The following is a 12248-nucleotide window of genomic DNA, read 5'->3' on the forward strand; positions in this document are numbered from 1 at the left end:
GATATTCATTTCATATTTGGTACATTGCTTTGCCATAATAAGTTACAGATCAAGTTCGAATTTGGTTTCGGTTCGTTGAATTTTCACTAAATTATTGCCCTTTGACTTAGACAAATAGCGTGAATGTTCAGATTCCGGACTTTTTTTCTTTTCTTTTTTTTACTTTTGTGCTTGCAGATATTCATTTGGTATTTCGTACATTGCTTTGCCATAACATGTTACAGATTTTGAAATATTTCGCTGAGTTACGGCCCTTGGAATTCGAAATATACATTGTAATATGAATTATCAGTTTGTCGGACTTTTTTTTCTTTGGTTGTACTTGCAGATATTCATTTGATAATTGGTATATTTTTAGTTCCTCCCTACAAAATTGATAAGAACTAGTGGACCAGCTTAAAGTTTACATACAAGTTGCTTATTTCTGTAGATAAGAGTACTACACTCATTAAAACTTCTAGCATAGCAATACAACAATGTAGCTAAATTATTCATGATCACCGACATTTCAGTTTATTGACTTGTTTGAAAAGCTAAACCTAATTATAAATTTGATTTTTTTCTCTGGTCTAGTCTTTGTGCCTTGAATAGTAGTTGATTTCCAACCATTCCTATCCTGGTTCCCCAATTTTCCCTTTTACCATAACCTACATAATGAACTTTGAATAATGTTGTGGTGCAGTAATTTTTGCAACCGGTAGGGGACTATGTATTGTCATGCAATACTCCCAGAATGCTTGTTTTTAATAAACTCAAAATTTTAGGATTTTTATTTTACTAGCGGTAAAACAATCTTATCTTAAACTTCTGTTCCGTAAATTGATTAAGCTAAGTTAAATGTTTGTATGAGAGTTTACAGAGCGTTTTACAAGAATCTTGAAATTTCGGCATTGACAGAGGTGTTCGCGAGCAGCAACACCAGTGGGTAGAGAATAGAAAGAACACACATGGTTGATATCCCCCCCCCCCCATCTCGTGGCAAAACGTCTTTAACGCACATGTATTCACACATGAAGTGTATGTGTGTACAAACAACAGGGAGTGTGTTATGTATGTGTTTGATTTATTGTTTTACTAACAGAGACTCCGTAACCGCAGTACTCCAATCCTAATTAGGCGAGGACTTCTGGCAGTTTATTTCTAATCTAAATAGTTGTATCAATAATGAGATGACCTTTTAATTCCATTCAAACAAATTCTCTGTTAACCTTCTAGCTATTTCCTATCTTATGAAATAAATCTGTCAATTCCTTTTACTAGGGTCGTAAACTTCACCCTAGTTTGCATTGCTTCTGTTTCAATCTTTCCCCCGCTGTATCTCTTCGGGTTCAACACTAATCCGCAGGATACAGGTACATGTAGAACTATCACTTTACATAAATCGATCCCAAATGCAGCAAACCTTTCATACACAACAGACTCATTCGCTTTAAATTTGATGTGATACATAATTGTATATCATAGCAGGTGAAGAACTAAAATTAAATCTTTAAAATCTCTAAAAAGGCTATGTTTAGGAAAAACTGTCTTTAAAAACATTTTATCTTTTTCAATGTTGTTTTCGGGATGGTGTGTGTGTGTGTAAAAACCTCTTTTTTTATTGGATAGGCTCATAAAATCTTTTCCGAAGGTGGCAGCCAGAATAAAGTAATAAAACGTGAATGGGGGCAGACAGAATAAAGCATCTTCGCTAGCCAAGGGTTTACGATCCGGAATAAAGTAAGAAAATGTGAAAAGGGTTCAAGTTTTTTCAATAGATGAAAGGCGAAGATAACGAACAGCGACCAATCTCACAACTCCTAAAAGGAATACAAAATAGAGAATTGGGCAAACACGGACCCCTGGACACACCAGAGGTGGGGTCAGGTGCCTCGTTTGAGTAAGCATCCCCTGTCGACCGGCCACACCCGCCGTGAGCCAGAACGGCCTAACAATCGGTATGAAACACGTCAGACAGCATTTGACCCAATGATAGGTTGTATTGACAAACTAGATCGTTACAACGACCATAGAATTTGAAAATGCTGACTTTAAACGAGACTGTTGGAACCCCTGCATCATCTACTTGTTTGTCAGTAGCCTGTCTCGATTTAAACACTGACCATACGCAGAACAAGCTCTTGCGTTTCTAATCAGTTGAGAGATATAAACACCGTATGCAGGTGATATATTTCATACTGTCGGGAGAGGGGGGAGGGGGTCAGAAAATGACAATGTTGGGGAAAGGGGTAGTACCCACATCCACAAGAGCTTGCATAATATTTTTCATAACAAGTTATAGTGGTTTTAAAATACATATGCATTACTATGAAGTAAATGAAACGGTGGATTCTGAGGATGACTTCCGTTCTCACTGTAATTTCTGCTTCCTTTGTTCATGAAGACTTGATTTTACAAAATGCTGACCTCAACATCATTGCGTACAATATTTTTCGTTTTCCGTTCCGCGTTTTAGCAACACCTCTTTGGAAGAATGCTATTGACGTTTCTGAGAATTTAACGACAGGTTGGTGATTACTGTTTTCTGAATGTGGCAAATCCATTTACTGACCAGAGCATGGTCATAACATATTTGTCTACATATGCCAATACCTAATATCAATTGAACGACAATCGTCTAAATTTTTAAATCTACATCGTTAGAATGTCAATACCATAGACCTATACCTGAGAGTGTCTCTGACACTTGGAATAATGAATATTATTCTTGTGACGTTTGTCTTTTGTCGTAGTTGCCCACATGAGAGCAATATCATGGGTTCATTCTGTATTGCGATGTACTGATAGCTTCGTAATGGTTATTCTGAAGATTCTGGAATGGGTTTATTAGGAGGAGTACTTGAAGAAACCCCGTGACATACGTATAAAATCAGCTGAAATGGGCTAATTGATATTTTAGTGTTACCTTAGACACTACTAAAAGAAAAACAACACGAAAAGTTTGGCTGCGCTGCGTATAGCATTTATTCAAGCTGATATGTAAAACTTATACGATACCAATTTTGATGCACCAGATGCGCATTTCGACAAATAATGTCTCTTCAGTGATGCTCAACCGAAATGTTTGAAATCCGAAATAACTATGAAGTTTTAGAGCTAAATGTAGCTAAAAAGAGCGTGCCAAAAAAGTGGAGCCAAATTCGTCCAAGGATAAGAGCTATGCACGAGGGAGATAATCCTTAATTTTGAAATGAATTTCTAAATTTTATAACAGCAATTAAATACACATTCGTATTTTCAAGCTAATAACGAAGTACTAAGCTACTGGGCTGTAGAGACCCTCGGGGACTAACAGTCCACCAGCAGAGGCCTCGACCCAGGGGTCATAATGTAAAACTTATACGGTACCAATTTTGATGCACCAGATGCGCATTTCGACAAATAATGTCTCTTCAGTGATGCTCAACCGAAATGTTTGAAATCCGAAATAACTATGAAGTTTTAGAGCTAAATGTAGCTAAAAAGAGCGTGCCAAAAAAGTGGAGCCAAATTCGTCCAAGGATAAGAGCTATGCACGAGGGAGATAATCCTTAATTTTGAAATGAATTTCTAAATTTTATAACAGCAATTAAATACACATTCGTATTTTCAAGCTAATAACGAAGTACTAAGCTACTGGGCTGTAGAGACCCTCGGGGACTAACAGTCCACCAGCAGAGGCCTCGACCCAGGGGTCATAATGTAAAACTTATACGGTACCAATTTTGATGCACCAGATGCGCATTTCGACAAATAATGTCTCTTCAGTGATGCTCAACCGAAATGTTTGATTCGATTTAAAATGATACATTTTTTATGAAGGAGGGAAGTTGGATGTTGATGTTAAACTGTGAAGTTCATTCCCTTCCACAGTTGATGAATAACAACAAGTATTTTAACCTATATTCTATTATACTGTATTGCAAGCAAAAATATAAGGGCATAGTTTGTATCAAGGTTATCTGCAGATCTGTAGCTCTCTTGGAAAATATTGGAACACACCAGAGAGCTACAGATTAATATATGTAAGCTTGTCGGATGTATGCGATTTGTGATTTTGCATCTATTCTATATATTCATTATTCAATTAAATCTATATATTATGTAATTAAGTATACCACCTATCATAGTTGATATTTTATCTGTCATACAATTTTAACACAAGTACTAACTCACCACTTATTACATTATGCATCTTCAGTTTCATACACATAATACATACTATCGAATAAGAGTTAGGAAGTCATGTCATGCTACGGCTGGATCTAGCTACAGAAACATGGTACAGGGTCTGAAGTGTAGCACCCGACGACGAGCTCAAAATTCTTGTCTGGTACAATTTATAATTAATAACTAGTGGCATTCTATTATCAAAATTTTCTTTGGCGACCCTACCCTAATTCTTTTCTGTATATATTTTAGTTATTTCACGTATATATACATACCTACATCCCTATTACTATTACCTGTTACTAATATTACTAAGTATTACCTTCTATTAAAATCCAAATAAATATAAAATATTTCAAATATTTAATTTTAATTTACTTATTAAATTTTTTTAAAATTCTAATTTACTAAATTAAATAAAAATTAATATTAAAAAATTATTAATTAAATAAAAAAATGTAATTCATTTTATTTTATATTTAGGTTTAATAAATATAAGTTACTTCTTTATTTCATTATGATTTATGACCTATCACCACATGTATGTGTCCGGCCATCAAAAGACAGTACCACAGTCATCAGACGTGTTGGTACACGATGGTCTTTATTTATTTTCAAACCATGGGACAACCCATACGGAGCATATGTATGTTACTACAACACACTTCAACTTCACTATGTTGGTGCATTTGGGAGGTGTTGGAGGATGAGGCTGGATCGCAATGAGATGGATAGTATTATGGTTGAAAATACAGTCACCATTCGGTTAACAATATATAGTTAACCAATCCTACCAATATCAAACAAAAAACCCCCAAAAAAACCTTCGATTTACGCCGCAGAAAAAATGCACAGGTTGAAGCCTTATATCTTTGTATTCTTGCATCAATTTAATATCAAAAACTTTCAAATTTATTTTCCCACTATATTTGAGTCCAAACATTCATCAAAGCCCCATGCGACCAGAAAACCCAGCTTTTAATTATTCCGTTTGTTGACGTAGCCATGTTAGGTGTCTATTGTAGCAGAGGTCACGTGGTTCACTCTGCGAACATTTCTTCTCATGGTTGTGGTTTCATTCATCCCATTTAATTATAACCGGAACCAGATTAACAGGGCAGTAACTCAGGTGATAATTTACTAAAAATATCTATCAACTGGCTCGAGTTAGAGTTCAACCCAACATTTCTCAATGAGAATACCAATAGAGATTTCATAATTTATCAATAATATTTATAAGGTTGATTTATAATGGAATAAATAACAAGTTCTATACTTTAAAAAAAATAGCAAAGTGGTATTAAGATTGAAAATTATAAGCAAAAATGGATTACCTTGAGTTTTGAATGTTTTAAAAGAGTAAATTAACAAACAAGAGACCCATGGGCCACATCGCTCACCTGGGTTACCTTGGCCCATATTTAAAGATTTCCCCTATATATTCGCATATAAAACTTTGATCCCTATTGTGGCCCCAACCTACCCCCGGGGGCCATGATTTTAACAAACTTGAATCTGCACTATGTCAGGAAGCTTTCATGCAAATTTGTACTTTCCTAGCCCAGTAGTTCTTGAGAAGATTTTACCTACATATTTGGATGTAAAATTTTGATCCCCTATTGTGGCCCCATCCTATCCCCGGGGCCATGATTTGAACAAACATGAATCTGCACTGTATATCAGGAAGCTTTCATGTAAATGTCAGCTCTTTTGGACCAGTCGTTCTTAAGAAGATTTTTAAATGACCCCATCCTATTTTTGTGATTATCTCCACTTTGAAGGGATATGGCCCACTTGAAAGCCCTTCACCCAAGGATGCGTTTTGCTAAGTTTGGTTGACATTGGTCCAGTGGTTCTGGAGAAGAAGTCGGAAATGTGAAAAGTTTACAGACGACGGACAACAGGCGATCAGACAAGCTCTCTTGAGCTTTCAGCTGAGGTGAGCTAAAAAAGACTCAACTACCCTGTATATGAGAACAATGTACAAGTAGCCAAGACCCCCTTGTTTGTTTACACATTTTTGTGTCTTACCTTGTGTATTTTATTATACCGGTAGAAGGCCAATCTCTAATTAAAGCTTACAAAAAACGTGAAACGATGACATATATCAAAATTGGGATGGGACAAACAGGTAATCCACACATTTCGGAGAAATTATCGTCGCAAATAAATCAGAAGGGAGAGGGGGGGGTAGTAGTGTCCATACTTTAGGTGCCTGTGGTGTAACGTGTAGCAAACTTGAATATACAGTAGATAATTCATTTACAAGACGCTGATGAATTATGTACAATGTGATATTGTTCTCATTTGCTTTATGAAGAATATGTCAGTACTACAATACATGGGGATTATTACATATAAGTAAGGATATTTACCACCTTAACGACATTGTATTTGGAGATATTTTTATTCTATTGTGCAATCTTTATAACAGTGCAGAATTTCCCCATCGTTTTTTAAAAACATCCTTATTTCATTGGTAGAAGCTATGTTATAGGTGCATATTTAAAGGGAAAGAGAGGAAGTCCGACCCCCCCCCCCCCTACCCCCAGCTTAGTATAAAAAAGTATACTTGTCTATTCTTATGCACTTCCAAGTGTAAAATAGTAGATATGGATTGGGAAAATCGCATATGTGGTGACCCCCCCCCCCCTTAGAAAGGATTGTATGTACCTCCGCTCACCGTTTTGAACGGCAGCAACACTGTCTCTTAGCCAAATACCATAATCTATACTTATAAATTTTGTCAATAAACTCCGAAACGCTTGCTCCCGAGCTACTGCTTGCCCCTTTAATATTATTTCATATTTGAGGTGAAGTCCGAAAGTTACAACAGAGTCTTACATGATTGGTAAATATCGTAAAATTAATTAAAAACCTACTTTCGTTTTCGATAAACTACCCTGAAATAGCAAAAATGAGAGTAAAGTCGCGAATGTAAGGCAGTTTTTTCTAATGACAACTTAAGATAATACGACTTGAAGTAAGTCCGTTGTTTAACGATGCTTCATTTTGATCTTGTATAAGAAATATAAGTTTTGATAATAAATAAAATATGCCTGTTCGTTTCTTCAATCCGTGATATTAGTATTGAATGAGCCTTATCGAAATTTCCAGAACGAAGTGCCAACATCATACAACCTATCAACCTTCATTTTGTATTGCACATTCTCGGGTCTTTTCTACAAGCCGAGAAATTGCGATTGGTTTATAACATGATCAGCATAGGATTGTGTAGGTGTTCAGTGTTAGTTATACTTATAATAGTTTTGACTAGGCCCATATTTAACATTTTATGAAGGTTTATAATCATGTTACTTATATACACCTCATTCAACGAAGACCCCCCCCCCCCTTCCCGAGACCAACGATCTGACATGTCGATAAATTTTTAATTACGATATTCATTTGATATGTTCGATGTTCTTAATTTTTCCCGTGATCATAGAAGTCACCGTTACTACGACTTTTTGTTATAATTTATTGACAGTTACTGATATGTACAAACACATTGATAAACACAAAAAAAGTTTTTATTTTGGTTGAACATGTTTTGTGATGATACAGATCTTGAAAGTAAGCAATAAGTCGAAAACTGTCCAATATGTCAGATATCGAATGGTCCGGAACTGTTCTGGGAAGTTCGCGCCTTATAACTTTAAAGGGGCATGGACACAATTTGAGCTGGAAATTTTCAAATGTTTCCATTTTTATTGCTTATAATGCCTAACTAACGTATTTCTAATGGTCAACCAAAATTTGGATATCAGTTTTTGAGTTATAAGTGAGATACAGCACTCGGAATTCTTTGTTATACATATGTATGTAAACAAGGCTTGTGCCATGTTTTTGTTTACAATAGACTGTTTAATAGAAAAAAGCGTGTTTAAAACAAAATAAGATGTGCCAAAAACTAGAAAATATGAAAAAATCTGCTTTAAACGAAACTTTCTACTACTTTATTTAACCTATGTAATCAAAATCATGGCACGAGCCTTGTTTACAATACAAGGACTTGTGACCTCTGTATCTCCCATGTACCTTGACTACTGACATTCAAATTTTTGCTGATCATTAGTAATACCTTAGTTAAGCATTCTAAACATTAAAAAATCAAAAAATAAAATTTGAAAATATTCATCTCAAATCGTGCCCATGTCCCTTCAAATTTAAAACACGGCATGTGTGACCGGTCGACAGGGGATGCTTACTCCTAGGTACCTGATTTCACCTCTGGTGTGTCCAGGGGTCCGTGTTTGCCAACTCTCTATTTTGTATTGCTTATAGGAGTTATGAGATTGATTACTGTTCGTTATCCTCACCTTTCATTTTACCATTTTAGGTTGTATGCTACTTAACAATGTCCAAGATATTAGACCTCTGTTTACAAAATACTAATAGCAGTTTTTCTGTTTGTCATTCATATAGTGCATTGTTTTCAAACATTGACAATCCCGTGGGGATCCGGATTAGAATAGGTACTCAGTACTCCCTTGTTTGTCGTAAGAGGCTACTAAATGGGGCGCTCCTTCGGATGAGACTGCAAAAACCGAGGCCCCGTGTCACAGCAGGTGTGGCACGATAAAGGTCCCTCCCTGCTCAATGGCCATAAACGCCGAGCATAGGCCTAAATTTTGCAGCCCTTCATCGGCAGTGGTGACGTCTCCATATGAATGAAATATTCTCGAGATGGACGTAAAACGATATTCAATCAATCAATTAAACATCGACAATTATTACATTACACAATATTTACAAGAATGCGATTTTTACAGAATTTTTTTTTAACACTTTTATTATTACTGTTTATATACACGAAATGACCTTTTTTGCCTGTTTATGTGTTTCTAACTTTAATGTCCGTCGGATGGGACGTTAAAGGGTGTCCCGTGTTAAGGATTACAACCCCTTGGCACGCAAAAGAGTAGGCTCACTGGGGGCCGTCAAAGAAACTCAAACACTTCCAACCAAACATATTTCAATTAGTTAAATGCCGGAAAATGGCTGAAATATTGCCAAAACGACGTAAAACCATAATCAATCATTATGTTTACGATTATTGTGTTTGAGGAGAAGAAACGACGTGTATTCAGAATTTTGCCCTTGAAGAATTTTACCACGATTTTTAAAGTAATGAAATCAAAAGGGGGTAACCTTAATAAAGCACAATTCTGCTGTTGTTTTGTTTCAGCACTCCCTATAATTGATGCAAACATGCATCTTATCTACACATATTTAAAGCTACTACTTCACATGAGTATCTAGTATGCTTAAAATTGTGAAACACCCTCCCAAAATCCCCTCATCCTTAAAGATACAGTGTAGCATGGGTTTTGTGCAAGGGAGGAAAATGGTAGTACTCGGAAAAAGTCCACTTTTATAAAGCCAGTGCTTCGTTTGGGAGACTTTATAATCGGTAGATTATAATCATATCTTGTTACATTGGTATCTTAAGTGTGATTTTAACAATGTGAATTGTTCTTCCTGACAATCTTACACGTGTTAAACTGATTATTTGTTAAAACAATAGAGGTAAATACTGAACTTTAATATTGTCATTTACTGATGAATTGTATTAGAGTCAACTTTCTAATACTGATCAAATAAATATATATATATCAAAAACTTCCTTTAGAAAGGCTTTCCGTGATTTGATAAAATCCTCTCAAAAAGTACGTTATCTTTTTGGCTAATCAGAGAGTTCGGCAAGTTCCGTTGCAATCTGATTAAAATAAGATCTTTGATCCGCTCCGTTATTGTTATGTCGCTTTGTGCAGCGGCATAGCAGTGACGGAGCAGATCAAAGGATTGGTTCCGTAGCAACGGGGCCAACAAGAGGGCCTAAACAAATTGATGAAACCTCTGATTTTAGGTAATTCATCGACATAAAATAATGTATATGATAAATTTCATGTATGAAAAACAAAAACAAAAAAAACCACCTTGATCTTTGACATTCATTTACGAAACTTCGTATTTGTATAAGATTAAATCTATATATAAGGTCGAGGTTAAAATTACAATTTATCAAGGCCACCATTGGAACCACTGCTTAACCCATGAGAAAGGGAAGATATTTTTAAACCATACTTTTTTGTTAATTTAAACTATCTTTAATAATTTTAATTACATGTATAAATAGATTTAAACATTTGGCGGTGAAATCATATTTAGGAGACGTATGAATGTTATTAACGTAAAATGATGACATCAAACTTTGCGATATTACCTTGGTAATAGGTATATGCCCTTGCAGTTACTCGAATAACAAGCAGTTTCGTCATGTTAACCCCGCTGTATATTCACGACAAGAAATGAAGTCGAATGCCTAAGACTTTTTTTTTAAAAAAATGAATATAAACAACATGAACAGATCCATTGAATAACTTATCTGAATCTTTATTTGTATACTTGCAGTCATTTTTGGATACACCAGATTCTGGGTTTTTTTTTCCTGCTTATACAATATAAGCTTAATTTGTAAGTTTGCATTTTGCCGATAACATACATTGATAGTGTGTAATATATACATCTATGAATTTAATGAGAGAAAAACATCAAACTGTATAATTGTAAACTGAACAGCTGATCAACCATATTGTGCTCATCAAGTTCTTGCATTAAGCATATAATAATAAAGGTAAGCACAGCAATTATTTATGTTTTTCATTCAGTTTGTTTAGTTCATAAGCGATAACAAAATGAATTACTCCGTGAGATAGGTTAATTTCCTGCAAATGACGCAAATCATTTGTTTACAGTTTGTGTTCCATGAGTTTCATAGACTTCTATATCAATAATGAATTCATGTAAAACAATGACAGATATACCCTGAGAAAAAGGGGAATGAATAAATAAACCGAAAAATTAAGAAAAAGAACTATTATATTGAAAAATCAAAATATACTCATAACTACGGCAAATATTATTCAGTAACATTTTAAAATGATATTTGTATTCGATAAGAGCGATGAAATCGTTGATAATTGTAGAATTTCATATGATTCTAGGCATACTTCAAGAAATTTGGTAACTGACGCGGTACATGTAAAACGGAATCATTTGACGATCCTAGCCCAATTGCAATTATTTATCAGGCACCCATCTTTGTGAACTGGAAAGGGAAAATGGGGACCAAACGACTTGCGCATTTCAAAAATTTGAGGCAACATAGACATATAGGTAGTACTAACTAATAGTATTCAGGTATTAATCGTTTTTACAACCCCGTCATCGTATTATGGTGTAGCGTCGTCCGTCTGTCCGGAACTTGAAGGCAAAATGAACCTCTCACAACTTTGTACATTTGATAACCATGATGTCATTGTATCACTTAGTTAAAAACCTTTCCGTTTTCAGACATTTTCCCCCGTTAAGAATACAGGTATTGCCCTGAAATTTTGTCACAACCTTCCTCTCAGATAAATACATAATAATTTCACATTTCAACTTGATTAGTGGACCGTGACCTACTTTAGGACTAAAATTAGGTCAAATAGTTTTCTGGATTTTTTCTCATCATGGATACAGATATTGCACTGAAGGTCTAACGGGCGTATGTAGTACTGTTTACGGTACTCTTGTTGGTATAATGTAATGTTTTAGACAATATCTTACAAAAGACGTCATATATTCCTGTGTGTTGTAAAAATATGGAACTGGTGTTTCTTTTCAATCTATTACAACAACAAAACAACTTCCTTTGCGCTCTGTTTTCGCAGGTTTTATCCTGGCATGGTTTGGAATGTATATATATATATATATATATATATATATATATATATATATATATATAGATAGTGTATGTATATATATATATATATATATATATATATATATATTTCTGAACCCCAGTAGTATGCAGTAGCTACCTTGACATCGGAGCCGGTATGTTAGTTTCTATGTTTCAGTTCTTGCAATGATTGTAGAAGGTAAATTACCGTGCACGGTGTAGAGGGTCTTAAGAAGTTGTACCCCCTTACTTTCCTTTGGAAAATATCTGGTAAGTACAGGTAACTATTTGCCATAATAGAGGACAACAATGTCCCTTTTGGGGTTAAAGATGTACTATCAATAGTGCACCCCGACCCTTATGAAAT

The sequence above is a fragment of the Ostrea edulis genome, chromosome 1, assembly GCF_947568905.1.
Source record: "Ostrea edulis chromosome 1, xbOstEdul1.1, whole genome shotgun sequence".
Classification (NCBI taxonomy): domain Eukaryota; kingdom Metazoa; phylum Mollusca; class Bivalvia; order Ostreida; family Ostreidae; genus Ostrea; species Ostrea edulis.